Raw genomic sequence first — 19,471 nt, 5'->3', positions numbered from 1 at the left:
CACAGCAAATATCACTCTGGTGAAAACAGCAGGCTTTTTTTGTATAGTTACACAGCTAATGCACATAATCAATTTGTCTTTGCTGATAGTACTTTGAATAATTCATTCAAAGATCAAGTCTTGAATGATATATCTAAAATGAGTGTAAAATACATGCTGAGTTGACCTAGAGGTGAATCTTACTTGAAAAACACAGTTTGAGTTCTTTCAATTATGCAAAGTCCTGGGTGTGTTCTGTGTCATTGGTACTAACACAGTATTGGCACATTTTATGCTTCAGGTGCTGCAAAGAATGCAGCTGGAAATGTTCAGAGTTACTTTTCTTTGAGATACTGCTGTTTTTTAAAAAAAACACTTGATATGAAGATATCTAATCAGTTCATGAAAGCTATATAATCTGCTTAAAAATAGAGCCTTCTGTGTTCCTCGTGTCAGGTTCGACATGTATGCTGACGTCATCCAACTCTACCTCACCATCACCCTTCTTGATCCCTTTATCATCTCTAATTTGTAATGCTGCTTGTCCAGCATCCAGTATTGATGAGCAGAGACTTCCTTCAACCATATATTTTGAAGACTGAATACATTGCCTTTGGCAAACCCTGTTCCCTAGCCACATACTTCATCCCTTTCCCTGAAATATGTTTGAGGCTGAACCAGATATGGGCTTCACATTTGATCCTTCAACCACATATCCATTCCATCACCAAAACTGCCTAATCCACCTCTGTAACATTGCCATGCACTGTCCCTGCCTTAGCTTGTTCTACTGCTGAAATCTCCATTTTTTTTTCTTGCCTCCAGACTTGATGATTCCAATGTTGCCCTCATTGGCCTCCCATCTTTCGCCCTACGTCAACATGAACTCAAAAAAAAAGTGCTCCTCATACCTTAACTCTCATCAAGTCAAGTTTACCTCTCCCTTTGCTGATCTACATTGCTCCTTTTCCAGCAATGCCTTGATATTTAAAATTCTAATCCCTGATTTCATATCCCTCCATGGCCTAATTCCCCCCCATCTCTAACTTCCTGCAGCCCTGCACTTTCCTAGATCTCTGCATTCCTCTGATTCTTGCCTTTTTAACAACCCTGATTTTCCTTGTTCCACTGATGGCAATCATTCCTTCAGTTGCTTAGGCTCTAAGCTCGACTTCCCTCCTAAACATCTCTGCCTGTTTACATCGCTTTTTCTTCTTCAACCCCCCCCGCAGCCCTTTTAAGATACTCTTTAAAAGCTACCTCTTATCGAGCATTTGGCCATATGTCTAAATATCTCCTTATGTGACTCCTGTGAAATTTTGCATAATAATGCTCTAACACCAAGTTACCTTTTGATCAGTGTATTACAGAAATTTGCTAAACAAATGCATCCTTAGCATCAAGACTACCATCACTGAATAGGAGACCTAAATTAATCATGCAAAATACACATTATACCCATTGTGACTACTGCAGAATCAATTATCTTTTTCACTACTTTGGAATAACATCCCCAGGTGACATAGCAAATTCACTTGCAGCTGATTCATTGCACCCCAAAAGAATGGCTCAGCATGTGCTGAGTATACTGAGGTAATCTTATTTTTCCTTTTTTCTAGCACTGTTTTAATTCCAGATAGCTGGGCAGGTGGGGAGGTGGATGTAGGTATGTGTGCTGTTATGGACAAAGCTTTTCATGAGGCCTTCGTCTATTTGAATCATAGAACGGTTACAGCACAGAAGGAGCCCATTTGGACCATTGTGTCTGTACTGACTGTCTTGCAAGAGCAGTTTTCCGAGTGCCACTCCCCTGCCTTTACTGCATAGCCTTGCAAATTTTCCTCATCAGGTAATTGTCCAATTCTCTTTTGAAAGCCACGATTGAATCTGCCTCCACCACACTCTACGGCAGTGCATTCAGATCCTAACCACTCATTGCGTAAAAAAAAAAAGCTTTATCCTCATATTGCTGTTACCTCTTTTCAATTGCCTTAAATTTTAAATTTGTATGACCCAAAGACCTAATAACTATCGCAACATAGCAACATATTAAGTTTCTTGCATTGTATTCCAGTAGCCCTCTGCTGTGAGTCAGATGTTCATAATGCTAAAAAGGTTTCTAAGCTCAGAGGAAATTTAATACTTTTTTTGTCATCAAAGCTAATGATAGGCGTTCCTCCTTTATGGGTTATTTTTATAATTGTGATATCCAACAGGATGCTGTTTCCACTACCATAGAGTAGATTTTTTGTATGCTTGTACGGCTATTCCTTTCATAACATCCAGTTATGATGCAAAAAAGTTATAGCTCATTTTACGTAAATGCTTGGGCATTGTAGCATGCTGTATTTTTTTATTTGTTCATGGAATGTGGGTGTCGCTGGCTAGGCTAACATTTATTGCCCATCTGTAATTGCTCTTGAGAAGGTGATGGTGGCAAGCTGTCACCTTGAACAGTCCATGTGGTGTAGGTACACCCACACTGCTGTTAGGGAGGGAATTCCAGGATTTTGATACCTCAGCAGTGAAAGAATGACGATATATTTCTAAGTCAGGATGGTGAGTGGCTTTGAGGGGAACTCCAGGTGGTGGCATTCCCATGTGTCTGCTGCCCTTTTCCCTCTAGATGTTAGTGGTTGTGGGTTTGGAAGGTGCTGTCAAAGGAAGCTTGGTGAGTTCCTGCAGTGCATCTTGTAGATGGTACACACTGTTACCACTGTGTGTCGGATGCCGCATGTGGTCAAATGCTGCCTTGATGTTCAGGGCAGTCACTCTCACCTCAAGTCTGCAGTTCATCTCTTTGCCCATTTTGGAAACAAGGCTATAATGAGGTCAGAAGCTGTGACCCAGGTGGAACCCAAACTGAGCATTAGTGAGCAGGCTAAGTAAGTGCCGCTTGAAAGCATTGTTTATGACCCCTTCCATCACTTTACTCATGATAGAGAGCAAGCTAATGGGGCCGTAATTGGCTGGGTTGGATTTGTCCTGCTTTTTGTGTACAGGACATACCTGGGCAATTTTCCACATTGTCGGGTAGGTGCTGGTGTTGTAGCTGTATTGGTATAGCTTGCTGATATCAGTGTGTTAGAACACATTCGTAAAAGTATAGTGTTCAGAATTTGTCTTTTTTATATAATTAATCATTACATACGGAAACTCTTTCCAAATTGCTGAAAAATTTGTGTGCAAGGATGCTTGCAAATGCTTATCTTAACACCTGACTGGTCACCATGAATTTTCTAATAGCTGTAGCTAAATATCACACTGTCATGGAAACTCTAGTAGGGGGAGGGGCGGGGGGTGGGTGGATGCATTTCCCTTGTGCATTTTTCAAGCTGCAGTTCCTACAACTGCTTTGCAGCTAAAACTTGCTGCTTTGGCAAGAGTTAAAAACTGCCTCATCAATGAAAGTACAAAACCATCTCTTCATTAAAATATTGGATAATCAAAATGCATACAATTGCTATTGTCATGCATGTTTGGAACTCTCAGATTTGATCCCTGACCTATGCTAGACAACTACATAGACCAGGGAACTATGGGTGTAGAAGCAGTGGGAGGAAGATATTCTGCAGTTTTCCTTAGCCTTTTGTGTGCTATGATGGGAGAAGTGTGATGGAGGTAAATTAGGCAGGATTCCTATTTCAGTTTCTGTTAAGAAGCCTTTGTTTGAAATGCTGTATATAGGTGTTTGCAGAAGACTTGCATGGGTTTGGTCAGCTATGATGTAAAATGATTTCTTACTATGGGGAAATAAAAACGAGAGGATTGCATAATAAAATTAGAGGTGGCCATTTTGGAGGGAAATTGGGGTGCATTTTTCCCCCACAAAAGGGTCTGCAGTAATCAGGAATTCTCTCCTATGGATACTATCACGACTCATCTGGGATAGTGTGCTGCAGTATCAAGCTCCACTGCTCACCAAGCCGTGACAAATGTGAAAAAGTTTGATCAGGCTACATAATTGTTTAATTTAACAGAATGCAAGCACTAGGTTTGTAAACTTAATAATTACGCAACTGTTTATTGAACAAATTGAATTTAACCTGGCAAAAGAAATAAATATGAACTGCTAACTTCTAACTCTATAACCTTCTAAAATCCCTACACAGACACACAAAAACATGGATTTTAAGGGTGGGATAAAACAGTTCAATAGCACCATTTCCAATGTACAGGACTTGATGGGTTGATTTTGATTGATGTCTTCCAAATTACTTTCAGTTCTTGGTTGATGACACGAGGTGGTCTTCCAGCACTTTTAGTCTTAAGTTCACTGGTTGTGCATTTGCTTTTCAATGTCTCTAACAGTGATTTTTCTCCTTTACCCCTTGACAGGGGTTTTCAGAGAGAGAGCAGGTTATAGAGATATGAAGAGAAAAAGCCAGCTAGCTATTATTGTAGAACTACTGGAATCTTACGCACATGAGAGAGAGGCTTTAGGTCTTTTTCCTTTCAGACTAGGAGCTATTCTGTTGCACTGCTCTCACACAGACCCTGGTCAGGAACCAATTAAAATGTTGCCAGGCACTTTACCATGAGGCCAGACTCCTCCTTGGCACCATTCTGTCTTTCATGGCACACTCCTATTCCAGGACAGCAACATTGTATGTATCCCTCACATTGTTACAATAGACACACAGCCATTGTAATTTTAATCCACAGCCCAACAGAAATAAAAAGATATGCTCTTCACAATACTGAGACAATTGGAACTTGCAAGGCGAAGATCGATTAAATTTTTGTTATCAAAGGATATGGAGCTGCAGATACATTGTGGAAATGCTATGATCCCAGCTGATGCTACTATTGGACAAATCAGATCCCAGTGTGGAACCTGCCTTTATGGATCCTAAATTTTATATTTTGTTTCGAAACATGGAAGGTGGCTACTCAACAGAGCCACAGAAGTCAGCCAATGAACTTTTAACAAAAGAGTAAACAGTTATTAAACAAGATAAGATGAACGATATTACAATACTCCTTCATCCACAAATGTACCTTTACAGATATATACAGATTCGTAAGGATAACACAAGTTACAAAAGTTATCTTGCACTCTAATGTTCACAGTAAGTACACAGTCCGTGTAAACCAATAGGTAACCTGTGGTCAGGCACACCACACTCTGAAACCAAATGACAGATGTCGCTCCAAATAGCTGCTATGGATCCCTCATCAGCTCCCCCAGAGACTTGTCACACTGTGAGCTAACTGGTCTCATTGAACTCCGTCTTTCACACGGGTTTCTGACCTCCACTCTTGAAGAACTCACTTTGGAATCTTCTCCAAAATGACACTTTCCCTCGAATGCCTTCCACAAGGGTACCCCTCCAGGTTTTTGATGTCTTCTTCTGATGTTCCCTCTTGCGTGGATCGCCACCTGCATTCAAGGTTTGCCTTCCATGTACTCAGATGCTCAGCTGTGCCAACAGAACACTATTGCTTCACATGCCCATAATAAGGAGTCAGCAATCTTTGGCTGCATCCTTCGATCTTCTGGCTTCACACAAGCCTATTTTGTTTTAAATCTGAGTCCTACAGCTTTCTCTCTTGACTTGGAGCCTTCCCCTTTGCTCCTCACTCTGAGCTTCACCTAACAGGACCTTTTCAAGATTCCTGTTCTTTCCTTTGACTAAAAGGTCTTCTTGGGACTCCTCCTTTCTGTCTCACTCCTTGGCTTTGGGACCTTTTGGTTCTTTTGGGAAATCTGCTCTTTGTAGTTCCAACTGCTGTGGCCAGCTTCTCCTGGCTCCTGGTTTCAACTGAACCAAAAAAAAACTACTGTTCTGTTTCTTCCTGTTTCTGTGCACCCTTTGTTGCTAGGCCACAGCCAATTTTTCAACTCCAAGAGTCATAAAACCTCATTAGAATACAGGTATACAAACAAACCCGTAGACTTGCAAGCAACTTTTAAAATGAAACTAAAACTCAAGTTCCCCCCACCTTCTTAACACAAATACCGAAATACAATTAAACTTAAAACCAAAACTCATTCCTAACACCTGCAAACACAAATATAACTTAAACTATCTCCAGTTCCTAACAGTGCAGATTGAGAATGACCAGGGGAATCGTAGAGCAGGCTTGAAGGGCTGAATGTTTTCCTGTTCCTATGATGCCCTCCACTGTTTAATAATTTAAATTGATATTGTCACTATAGTGTGCTTTGTGAAAAATGGCCACTTTGATGGAGTGCTAGAGTTCTTGGTATTGATGGAATCATTGTCCATGTCTACAGGAAGCAGGAAAGAAAACTAAGGTGTACACCAAGTTACCTTTTTGTAGTTTTGTATTTTTAGCTCTGAGCTGTATGTGAGAAAAACTTAATTGAAGAGTAAGTGTGGAGCACTGCAACATTTAAAACTGTACATCTCTTTATCCCTTGGCAAAGCTGTTTACTCCGTGAGATTTTACAAACCTATTTTCATTCTGCATTTTGGGTAGAGGAGCATCGTGAATATTTAAACTCGCAACAGCTGTCTCTTCCCTCACCCACACATTGGAGAAATTCCCATGCTGAACAACAAACATCCTGCAAAAACATGCTGTCGTCAATGAGCAGGAGACCCAAAATAACCAATTAAAACAGTCCCTGCATTCACTGTCATGACAACAAGGACAGAACCATATTCCTGTAAATGTCATATCTTCAATATTGCAGCAGGTCATATCACCTTAAATTGTGGCAACTCTTGCATCTATTCTGAATATATGCATATGAAATTTTATCCCTTAACTCACTGCAGGTGAGTAACTGGACTGTAATGTGCATTTCTTTTTGGCCACAAATAAACTTATCCAGTCAGTAATTGATCTGAAACAAAAACAAGTGCTGGAAAAACTCAGCAGGTCTGACAGCATCTGTGTAGAGAAAGACAGAGTTAACGTTTCGAGTCCATATGACTCTTCTTCAGAACAGTAATTGATCTGGTTAAGTTGATGAAAAGTCAACCTTTAGATTTTTGCTATTCAGTTACCCAAAGTTAAATGATTATTGGTTTCAAAAAGATGAGAATGTCCCGTTTTTTACATTGTGAATTACTCTGCAGTATGGTCATTATAGTATAAACAAAGTGGCAGCAAAAATTGAATTAATTCAATATGTATTCTCTTGTGATTTTGGTTGAGGGAAGAATGTTAGCCAGGACACCAGGAGAATACTTTGTTTGTTCTTGAACAGTGATATGGGATCTTTTACTTGCATCTGAACATCTGGGTCTTTGTTGAAAATGCAATCTTTCATGTGCATTAAACAAGCAATTTTAGTACTGCATTGATATGTCAAACTAGATGATGTGCTAAACCTGAAGTGGGGCATGAACTGCCACAATTTTGTTTACTTTTCGTGGGATGCGGGCGTCACTGGCAAGGCCAGCATTTGTTGCTTATCGCTATTTACCCTTGAGAGAGTGGTGAGTTGCTGCAGTCCAACTGGTGTAGGTACGCTTTCAGTGCTATTGGCGGGGGAGTTCCAGGTTTTTGCCCCACAAACAGTGAAAGAATGGCGAGATAGTTCCAAGTCAGGATGGTGCGTGGCTTGGAGGGGAATTTGTAGGTATTCCAAAACATCTGCTGCCCTTGTCCCTCTATTGGTAGAGGTCACGGGTTTGGAAGGCACTGTCAAAGGAGCCTTGGCGAATTCCTGCAGTGCATCTCGTAGATGCTACACACTGCTGCTGCTGTGTTTGTGGTGGAGGGAGTGTTGAAGGCGATGGATGGGGTGCCAGTCAAGTGGGCTGCTTTGTGCTGGATGGTGTCGAGCTTCTTCAGTGTTGTTGGAGCTGCACTCATCCAGGCAAGTCGAGAGATTCCATCACACTCCTGACTTGTGCATTGTAGACGGTGGACAGGCTTTGGGGAGTGAGGATGTGAGTTACTGTCTGCAGAATTCCCAGCCTCTGGCATGCTCTTACAGTATTCATATAGCTACTCCATACCATACATAGTTCTGCCCTGGCTAAGTGTGTTACCAACTGAACCACGTTATAGTTAATTAACTCTACTGTTTTTGTAATGAAATGTAAAAATATGGATGAAATAGCAAGATGAAGATTACAAGATAGGATAAATGGAATGACAGATTAGACATAGGCAATATTTCATAATTAATACATAAAAATGTGGTTTCAATTTAGGGTTCCCATTGAAGGAATAGGGCTGTTGTGGATGTTGTTAGAATCACAGTGATAATGCTAAACAAGTCAGATCCCAGAGTGAAACTTGGCTTGATAGATCCTAACTTCATTTGTTTTTAGAAACTGAAGGAAAGTTACTGAACAAATTCACGGGACTCTTGCTGATGAACTTTAACATAGAGGAGAAAACATCTATTAAACAAGGGGAAAAAATAGCTATATTACACCAGACAAAAAGGCGGGAAGGACCTTGACACAAATGCAAGGAAGTGATTCAAACTCACACCATTCCTTTTATCCCAGCAATACCGTTACAGACACACAACCCCAGTAAAGACTTACCACTGTCTTAGCACCAAGACTTCTTGCTGGGGCTGGCCCAGTTGGAAATGGTTTCTTCCCGTGGATTTCTGAGCTCTTCCCAGTTGGTATCTCTCCATGAGACACCCAAAACCGCACTCTAAACTCACTATTACTTCAATTGCAGAGCAAACATGAGTTCCCCAAATTCAGATTTTAGGGTTGTTGCACTGCATGCTTGTTCAACATCATTGGCTGCTTAAGTAAGAGGGCCCTATGTTCCCTATAATCAGCAGTTCACCTTTTTCTACTTAGTACCTAGATCCAAAATAGTTTGACCTATCAAAATTGTAAGTCTGTACCAATTACAGTGATCCCTTGTTTAACACACCTAATCTGTTCTCAAAAAAAGTGTTAAATGTAAACATGCTAAATGAAAATAATTTTCCCATAAAACATCTGAAAATCTATAATTGTTAGATTAATCTGTGAGTTGACTTTCGGTGTGAGCTAGCTGACTCTGGCTGCTCCTACAGTCTGTTTGCTCAGTGGTGGAGAATTAGTGGATCTTAGGCATACTGTCATGCCTGATAACATGCTGCTGGCTGGTGGCAACATGGAGTTAGAGAAGACAAAGAATGAGCGCCAGGCCCAGATTCTGGTCTCACTACCAGGCCTGGAGTCCCCGCCCTGCCGAGCAAGCCTGGGGCCTAGTCCACGCCCCGCCGGCAGAGGCTTAACCTCTCACCAGGACAACTTGGAATATTTCATTGACCCAGAGATTGGTGGGAACATAGGTATATAATAACAGAGACAGTCTATTCAGTCCCTTGAGGCTTACCAACCGTGCTGTGCTGTAAAAATTGAGGAGGTGCTGGCAGCGTATTTCAAAATAAGTTCCCTGAAATGAAAACCGCTCTATAACGAAAACCTGTTTTTGAAAGCGCACTGGTTGTTTACTGAAATATCACACAATACCACATAATTCCCTTTTTACAGTATTATGATCTCAAGGGAGACCCTTAACTTGAACTGTTAGAACTGCACTCATCCAGACAAGTGGAGAGTATTCCATCACATTGCTGACCTGTGCCTTGTAAATGGTGGATAGGCTTTGGGGAGTCAGGAGGTGACTTACTTGCCACAGGATCCCTAGTCTCTGACTTGCCCTTGTAGCCACAATGTTTATATGGCTAGTCCAATTCAATTTCTGGTCAATGGTAACCCCAGGATGTTGATAGTAGGGGGGTTTCAGCAATGGTAATACCATTGAATGTCATGGGGTGATGGTTTGATTTGCTCTCGTTAGAGATGGTCATTCCTGGCACTTGGATGGTGCGAATATTATTGCCACTTGTCAGTACAAACCTGGATGTTGTCCAGGTTTTGTGGCATTTGGACACAGACTGCTTCATTTTCTGAGGAGTCATGAATGGTGCTGAACATTGTACAATCATCAGTGAACATCCCCAATTCTGACCTTATTATAGAAGGAAGGTCATTGATGAAGCAGCTGAAGATTGTTGGGCCTAGGTCACTGCCCTGAGGAACTCCTGCCGTGATGCCCTGGAACTTAAGTGATTGACCTCCAACAACCATAACCCTCCTCATTTGTGCTAGGGATGAAAGTTTTCCCCCCAATTCCCATTGACTCCAGTTTTGCTAGAGCTCCCTGGTCAAATGCTGCTTAATGTTGGGCAGTCGGTCTCACTTCACCTCTGGAGTTCAGCTCTTTTCTACATTTGAACCGAGGCTATAATGAGGTCAGGAGCTGAGTGACCCTGCTGGAACCCAAACTGAGTGTCAGTGAGCAGGTTATTGCTAAGCAAGTGTTGCTTGATAGCACTGTTAATGACCCCTTCCATCATTTTACTGATGATAGAGAGTAGACTGATGGGGTAGTAATTGGCCAGGTTGGATTTGTGTATCCAAATCAGGACAGGACATAACTGGGCAATTTTTCACATTGACGGGTAGGTGCCAGTGTGCACGGCAAGTTCTGGAGCACAAGTTTTCAGGGCTATTGCCGGAATACTGTCAGGGCCCATAGCCTTTGCAGTACCCAGTGCGTTCAACCGTCTTGATATCATGTGTAGTGAATCAAATTGGCTGAAGACTAGCATCTGTGATACTGGGGACCTCCGAAAGTGGCCCAGATGGACCATCCATTTGGCACTTCTGGCTAAAGACTGTTGCAAATGCTTCAGCCTTATCTTTTGCACTGATATGCTGGGCTTCTCCATCATTGAGGATAGGGATATTTTTGGAGCCTGCTCCTCCAGTGAGTTGTTTAATTGTCCACCACGATTCATGACTGAATGTGGCAGGACTGCAGAGCTTAAATCTGATCCATTGATTGTGGAATGGCTTCACTCTATTGCTTACTGCTTCTGCTGTCTAGCATGCAAGTAGTCCTGTGTTGCAGTTTCACCAAGTTAATGCCTCATTTTTAGGTATGCGTTGTGCTGCTTCTGGCATGCCCTTCTGCACTCTTCATTGAACCAGGATTGATCTGCTGGCTTCGTGGTACTGGCAGAGTGGAGAATATGCCAGGACATGAGATTACAGATCGTGATAGAGTACAATTCTGTTGCTGCTGATGGACCACAGTGCTTCATAGTTGCCCAGTCTTGAGCTGCTACATCTGTTTGAAATCAATCCTATTTAGCACGGTGGTAGTGCCGCACAACATGATGGAGGGTATCCTCACAATAAAGATGGGACTTCATCTCCACAAGGACAGTGTGCTGGTTACTCCTGTCAAGGCCATCATGGACAGATGCATCTGCAGCAGGCAGGTGGTGAGGTTGAGGTCAAGTATGTTTTTCCCTCTTGGTTCTGTCAGCATCTGCCGCAAACGCAGTCTAGCAGCTATGTCCTTTAGGACTCGGTGACTTGATCTGTAGCGGTGCTACTGAGCCTCTCTTAGTGATGGACATTGAAATCCCCCACCCAGCGTCCATTCTGTCCCCTTGCCACCCTCAGTCCTTCCTCCAAGTGGTGTTCAACATGAAGGAGTATTGATTCACCTGAGGAGGGACGATACTTGGTGATCAGCAAGAGTTTCCTTGCCCATATTTGACCTGATTCATGGGGTCCAGAATAGATGTTGAGGACACCCAGGGCAATTCCCTATTGACTGTATACCACTGTGCCGTCACCACTGCTGGGTCTGTCCTGCCGGTGGGACAGGACATAGCCAGGGATGGTGATGACAGTGTCTGGGGCATTATCTGGAAAGTATATTTCTGTGAGTATGACTATGTCAGGCTACTGCTTAACTAGTCTGTGAGATAGCTCTCCCAATTTTGGCACAAGCCCCCAGATGTTGAGAACTTTTGCAGGCTCGACATGGTGCTGGGTCACTGTTGTCTTTATCAGTGCCTAGGTCAGTGCTGAATGGTCCGTCCGGTTTCCTTGCCTATTGACTTTTTAGTGGTTTAATACAAGTGAGTGGCTTGCTAGGCCATTTCAGAGGGCATTTTAAGAGTCAACCGTATTGCTGTGGGCCTGGGGTCATATATAGGCCAGACCAGGTAAGGATGGCTAGATATTTTATAGAATTCAAATTCCACCATTCGAACCCGGATCCCGACGGCATTACCCTGGATCTCTGGATTACTAATCGAGTCACAATATCACCACACTACACTTACCTGAATTCTCCTCAGATTTAAGAGTATTCAGGTCCCCAGCTAAACAAGTCCACCTGCTGTTTTTTGACTGTCACCCTTCTAACTCTGATCTTGTAAGTACACATGAACTGCCCTTTGAACAGTAATTACATTTAGCACTAATCCCCAACCTATAAGTTACATTCCTAAAACATATGAATCATAAAATTATACATTTTCATAACAGAAGACAACTGAAGATTCTCATCAAATAAAATGTGTGCTTTTTTAATTCGTTCATCGGATGTGGATATTGCTGGCTGGGCCAGCATTTGTTGCCATTCCCTAATTGCCCTTGTTCAGAGGGTATTTAAGTGTCAACCACATTGCTGTGGGTCTGGAGTCACACGAGGACCAGACCAGGTAAGGAGAGCAGATTTCCTTCCCTAAAGGATATTAGTGAACCAGATGGGTTTTTACAACAATCGACAATGGCTTCGTGGTCATCATGAGACTTTTTTTAATTCCAGATGTTTTTATTGAATTCAAATTCCACCATCTGCTGTGGTGAGATTTGAAGCCAGGTCCCCAGAGCAGTACCCTGGGTCTCTGGATCACTAGTCCAGCGACATTAATGAACAGTGTACAATTCCATAATAAGAATTTTAAATTCCAACTCTAAGCACAGGTTCACCTTCTCCAGTTTGGGTGTCATAATGTTCTCAAAACCCAAATTGTTTAAAATTGTTCATAATGACTCTACCCTTGTGAACTAAAATGCTGCAAATCACCATTACTGAGACTAGTCGCAGGTTGCTGACTTACTGGAAAAAATGGTAAAAATAGAGTTTCGATAAGGTTAGAAGTTTTAAAAAACCTAGTGAAGGCAACCTAAGAAAATTCCCTTTTTACCACAATGTTGCTCCAGTTATTCAAGTACATTTGGAACTGTAAGCATCAATAAACATTCAATGCAATTAGTCATTATCAAATAATGAGTAAAATTTAACTACAAAATAGTTGTTCCTTGTTTAGTTCATGAAAGCAAAAATCAATGTTATTGTACATCAAGGATTAAAATAATCATTGCTGGAACATATAATTATTCTTGCTTTGTCTTCTCAGTCAAGCAAATGTGTGGCAACCTTCAGTTTAGATTTGTAACACGCAGTGTTTGACCCCTCAGTTACAGGGTAGAAATAATAAATACCTTAGAATGCAAGAAAGTTATTTGAAACAAAACTACACTAAGGTCTCACCTGACTTTTTTTGTGGAATCCAGAAGGAGAAAAAGGATCAACTGCATTTCCAAGCTAAGAAATAGTGAGAATTTGATGAATTGTAGCAGAATTGCACTTTCCCTGTCTCTGCTCTGGGTGAGGGGGAGAAACAAAATAAATGCATCTGTGCCTTTAATGGTTTTTAATGTGCCTCTGGCATATTCAACAGGAAATCATTTTGCTACTTTGAATGTGTTATTAACTTTTGGCATTTCTTTTCAGAGTGACTGAAGCCTGGAATGATATGGAGGCATAGTCCAGGAACACGCTATTGAAAGTCTTCACAATTAAATCTATTGGTCATATTAATTTTATACACTTTTTCACCAAGTTTTTTTTAAACTACTTATTGAAACTCTATTTCTAACATTTTTTTCAGCAAGTCAGCAACCTGAGTCTAGTCTCAGTCATGGTGATTTGTAGCATTTATTAGTTCACAAAGGTAGAATCATTATGAAGAATTTTAAACATTTTGGGTTTTGAGAACATTATGACACCCAAACTGGAGAAGGTGAACCTGCGCTTAGAGTTGGGGAATACAGTCATGTCATTTTTTGTGATAATAGAATTTGACAACCAACCAGGATTATTTTAGCAATGCTTGGGTATGTTGGACTAGCAAAATTGCAGTTGAAGTTTTCAAATTCAGTACGTTCATCTCATTGAAAGCTTTCATCAGGTTTTCATGATAAACTGCTTTTGTAGGGAACTTAGCCACCAAATTAGATAAATTTTACTTTTATTCAGTTACTGTAAAAGTTTGACCTCAAACTGAGTTAACAGATAGTCATTAACTTGCTGGTTCAGAGATCTTCACATTTCATGTGTGTGTGTTATTTCCAGGTCTTATGACTGATTCTGTAATTCCTCTGAGCCAGTTACCTTGACATACTGGGATTCACTGCCAAAAATATTGAATGGGTTGGGGAAGCATATAATCAGAAAGAAGATTAATCACAGATCTTTGTCACTGCCATTCATTTGTGTTATTCCCTCATCTCTCTTCATTCTAATATGCAAAAGAAGACCAGCCTCTGGCATATTCAGCAGGAAATCATATTGCAACTTTGAATATATTATTAACTTGTGGCATTTTTTTTTAGAGTGACAGAAGCCTGTAATGCTATGGAGGCATAGGCCAGGAACACAATATTAATGAAAGTCCTCACAATTAAATCTATTGGTCATATTAATTTTATACATGATTTCACATAGTTTGATTACTGGGATAACCTGGTCTATCCTGGCCCTGCAGTGGGGATAAGGAAGAGAAACCGTTTGCAAATCTCAAAACATTGCAGGATGTAAAAAGCAAGTTTGAAGAAAGGGGAGCATAGATTATGAGAGCGGTAATATGGAATCATATATTGTGATTTGGTCAACTTGACAGACATTTTGATCCACATTTGTCTCAGGAACAAAGTTAGTGCTTCAGGCATAGCATACCATTGATGGCTGGAAACATTATCCTAGGATTTGTCTGATGCTTAAAACTTTGACATTGTGATTCAGGTCATTTTCCCTCCCTTTCGGTGGTGATATGCTTAGCCTTAATCTAACTTATTTCCACTCCACTTAACCCTGACGGCACCACTGAGGTTGGAGCGAAATAGCATAATTTATTGGAACAGCAGTGCAGCATCTTGTGCTGTAGAAACATTTGTATTTAGTTTGATGCTGTAGTTTCTAGTACTCTTTGCAGCAACTGCCAATTTAAAATAACTTAGTACACCAGAAGTTGCTTTGGTTTTGTTATAGCAGTTTCAATCCTTTTGAAATGTGAAACAAACCAAATATTCGGTGTGGATAAAACAGCTTCACCAAAAACATTGGTGCTTGAAGTGGGATCCCTGCAAAATTCCATAATTAAATTATTTTAAAAGACTGACCATTTAGATTTAAAAAAAAAACTTCAAAATGAGTGTTATTAATAGGAGTGGCGTTTGTGTTTTTCTGTATGACACACAATAGTGTTTAATTTAGTTGCAGCAATTCAATCTACCAGTTCTAATGGAGGAAGACCATCATGCACAGAAAATTATTTTCTACTTAGGTGATTTGTATGTATTAAAAAAAAGTTGCAAACTATGCTGTTTACATATACCACAAAAAGCATGCTTTATATTTTTTTAAAATCATATTGTTAAAGTTGAAAGTTGCTTAAATGGTTTAGTTTTATGTAAGACCATGGCTCTTCTATGCACAAAATTTCAGAAATGATGCACACTATTATCTTTGCTGGTGGGAGAGCACATGGTTTATTTGCCTGGGTTTCTCCTGCAGCTGCCCTGTCTGACTTGCAAAATTGACCTGTAGAAGATGCACAGAGGATCTTGAATACTCTGCACTCTCTCTTCCAGATCACTGAAGGTCACAATGAAACATCATGGGTGTGAAACTGCATATCACTCCGACACAGATATGGTGCATTAAAATGTTGTACCATTGCCCTCCATTCCATAATTTTGAATAAATTGGCTAATAATGAATCTTTTTAACCTATGAATTAAAACCAAGGGCCCATTTCTTCCCATCTCTGGATTGCCGAAGACTGGACACACAACCCAAGATGCGCGTCGGCACCCTGTGGAAGTCCTGACGCATTGACTTGTGGGAATTGTCCAGGAATTTTGAACTTCCGATGGGCAATTCCCCGGGATCCTGTGAAAGTATTTCTGACTTGGAGCTAGAGTTAGAGACTTTGGACAGTTCCGTGGGACTTAGCTGAATAGTTAACCAGGAAATGTTAGTTCTAGGTAACTATACATCTGCTCTCTCTCTCCTCCTCCCCCCCCCCCCCCCCCCAACCCAAATCATTCACACTGACGGAACCCCCCGCCCCCAGCTAGCCCCTCCTGCCACCTCACCCCAAACACTATACCCCGCACCTACCCTTGCCATTGCCCCCCTGTGGCCTCACACCCCAACTACCCCCCACCACCTCACGCGCCTGACTATCCATAAGACCATAGAGTGTAGGAGCAGAAGTAGGCCATTTGCCCATTGAGTCTGCTCTGCCATTCAATGAGATCATGGCTGATCCTGATAATCCTCAACTCCATTCTGCCTTTTCACCATAACCCTTGATTTCCTTACTGATTAAAAATCTCAGCCTTGCATATGCTTAACGACTCAGCCTCTTCAGCCCTCTGCAGTCAAAAAATTCCACAGACTAACTACCCTCTGAGAAGAAATTCCTCCTCATCTCTGTTTTAAGAGCAGGCAGGGAGAAATTACTGAACACAGTGGGACTGGGTGTCTGAAATGCATTTGTTTCAATGCAAGAAGTATAACAGGCAAGGCAGATGAGCTTAGAGCTTGGATTAGTACTTGGGACTATGATGTTATTGCTATTACGGAGACTTGGTTGAAGGATGGACAGGATTGGCAGATCCAGGATTTAGATGTTTCAGGCAGGATAGAGAGGGATGTAGAAGAGGTGGGGGAGTTGCACTGCTGGATAAGGAGAATATCACAGTTGTACAACAGGAGGACACCTCGGAGGGCTCATGCAGCAAGGCAATATGGGTAGAGCTCCAGAATAGGAAGGGTGCAGTCACAATGTTGGGGGTTTACTATAGGCCTCCCAATTGTCGGTGGGAGATTGAGGAACAGTTATGTAGGCAGATTTTGAAAAGCTGTAAAAGCAATAGGGTTGTTGTGGTGGGTGATTTTAACTTTGCCTATATTGACTGGGAATCACTTAGTGCTAGGGGCTTGGATGATGCAGAATTTGTAAGGTGCATCCAGGAGGGCTTCCTGAGACAATATGTAGATAGTCCAACTAGGGAAAGGGCAATACCGGACCTGGTATTAGGGAATGAACCCGGCCAGATGGTCGAAATTTCAGTAGGGGAGCATTTCGGGAAAAGTGACCATAATTCAGTAAGTTTCAAGGTACTGGTGGATAAGGATAACAGGAGGTGCTTAATTGGGGGAAGGCTAATTATAACAATATTAAGCAGGAACTGAGGATTCTAGACTGGAAGCGGATGTTTGAGGGCAAATCAACAACTGACATGTGGGAGGCTTTCAAATGTCAGTTGAATGCAGTAAGGCCTTTGACAAGGTCCCTCATGGCAAACTGGTACAGAAGGTAAAGTCGCACGGGATCAGATGTGAGCTGGCAAGATGGATACAGAATTGGCTTGGTCATAGAAGATGGAGGGTAGCAGTGGAAGGGTGCTTTTCTGAATGGAGAGCTGTGACTAGTGCTGTTCCGCAGGGATCAGCGCTGGGACCTTTGCTGTTTGTAGTATACGTAAATGATTTGGAGGAAAATGTAACTGGGCTAATTAGTAAGTTTGTAGATGACACTAAGTTTGGTGGAGTTGCAGATAGTGCAGAGGACTGTTAAAGGATACAACGGGATATAGATCAGTTGGAGACTTGGGTGGAGAAATGGCAGATGGAGTTTAATCCGGACAAATGCGAGGTAACGCATTTTGGAAGGTCTAATACAGGTAGGAATTGTACAGTAAATGGCAGAACCCTTAAGTGCATCGACGGGCAGAGGGATCTGGGTGTATAGGTCCACAGGTCACTGAAAGTGGCAACGCAGGTGGATAAGGTATTCAGGAAGGTATATGACATGCTTGCCTTCATTGGCAGGGGTATTGAGTATAAAAGCTGGGAAGTCATGCTGCAGCTGTATGGAACCTTGGTTAGGCCACACTTGGAATATTGCGTGCAATTCTGGTCACCACATTACCAGAAGGATATGGAGGCATTGGAGAGGGTGCAGAGGAGGTTTACCAGGATGCTGCCTAGTCTGGAGGTTATTAGCTATGAGGAGAGGTTGGAGAAACTCAGATTGTTCTCACTAGAGCGACGGAGATTGAGGGGCGACTTGATAGAAGTTTACAAAATTATGAGTGGCATGGACAGAGTAGATAGTCAGAAGCTTTTTCCCAGGGTGGAAGAGTCAATTACTAGGGGACATAGATTTAAGGTGAGAGGAGAAAACTATAAAGGTGATGTGCGGGGCAGGATTTTTAGGCAGAGGGTAGTGAGTGTCTGGAATTCGCTGCCAGAGGAGGTGGTGGAAGCATGTACGATAGTGGTGTTTAAGAGGCAGCTTGACAAATACATGAATAGGATGGGAATAGAGGGATATGGACCCCGGAAGTGCAAAATGTTTTAGTTTGACAGGCAATATGATCGGCGCAGGCTTGGAGGGCCGAAGGGCATGTTCCTGTGCTGTACTTTTCTTTGTTCTTAAATGGGAGCCTCCTTACTCTGAGACTATGCCCTCTGGTCCTAGACTCTCCCACAAGGGGAAACAGCCTCTCAGCATCTACGCTGTCAAGCCCCCTAAGAATGTTTCAATACAGTCGCCTCTCATTCTAAATTCCAATCAGTACAGGCCCAACCTACTCAACCTCTCCTCATAAAATTCTTCCATACCTGGGATCAACCGAGTGAACCTTCTCTGGACTGCCTCCAATGCCAGTATATCTTTCCTTAGATAAGGAGACCAAAATTGTTCAGTATTCTAGGTGTTGTCTAACTAGTACCTTTTATAGTTTTAGCAAGACTTCCCTATTTTTATACTCCTTTCTCTTTGAAATAAAGGCCAACCTTCCATTTGCCTTACCTATTACCTGTTGAACTTCTATGTTAGCTTTTTGGGATTCATGCACAAGAACTCCCAATTCCCTCTGCTGCAGCCTTCTGCAGTCTTTCTCTATTTAAATAATATTTCAGCTCCTCTATTCTTCCTGCCAAAGTGCATAACCTTCCATTTTCCCACATTATATTCCATCTGCCAAACTTTTGCCCACTCGCTTAACCTGTCTATTACCCTCTGTACAGTCTTCGTGTCATTCTCACCACTTGCCTTCCTACTTATTTTTGTGTCATCTGCAAACTTAACAAGAGTACATTCAGTTCCCTCATCTAAGTCATTAACATATATTGTAAGTTGTTGAGGCCCCAGCACTGATCCCTGTGGCACTCCACTAGTTAGAGGTTGCCACCCGGATAATGCCCCCATTATCCCAGCTCTATCTTCTATTAGTTAGTCAATCCTCTAATTAGCCATGCTAATATACTACCCCTAATACCATCGGCTCTTATCTTATTAAGTAGCCTTATGTGCTGTACCTTATCGAATGCCTTTTGGAAATCCAAATATATTACATCTACTGGTTCCCCTTTA

The 19,471-nt window shown here is 41.7% G+C and overlaps 1 protein-coding gene across 5 annotated transcripts in view; it reads left to right on the top strand.

Moving 5' to 3' along the window:
- The window catches only part of prkcz (protein kinase C, zeta), a 612,152-nt gene that overhangs the window by 140,459 nt on the left and 452,222 nt on the right, over positions 1-19,471 (top strand). The gene's annotated exons all lie outside the window — the stretch shown is intronic.

The sequence above is a fragment of the Carcharodon carcharias genome, chromosome 15, assembly GCF_017639515.1.
Source record: "Carcharodon carcharias isolate sCarCar2 chromosome 15, sCarCar2.pri, whole genome shotgun sequence".
In the NCBI taxonomy this organism is placed as follows: domain Eukaryota; kingdom Metazoa; phylum Chordata; class Chondrichthyes; order Lamniformes; family Lamnidae; genus Carcharodon; species Carcharodon carcharias.
The sequence above is the reverse complement of the archived record's forward strand: the minus strand, read 5'-3'. Positions and strand labels throughout refer to the sequence as shown.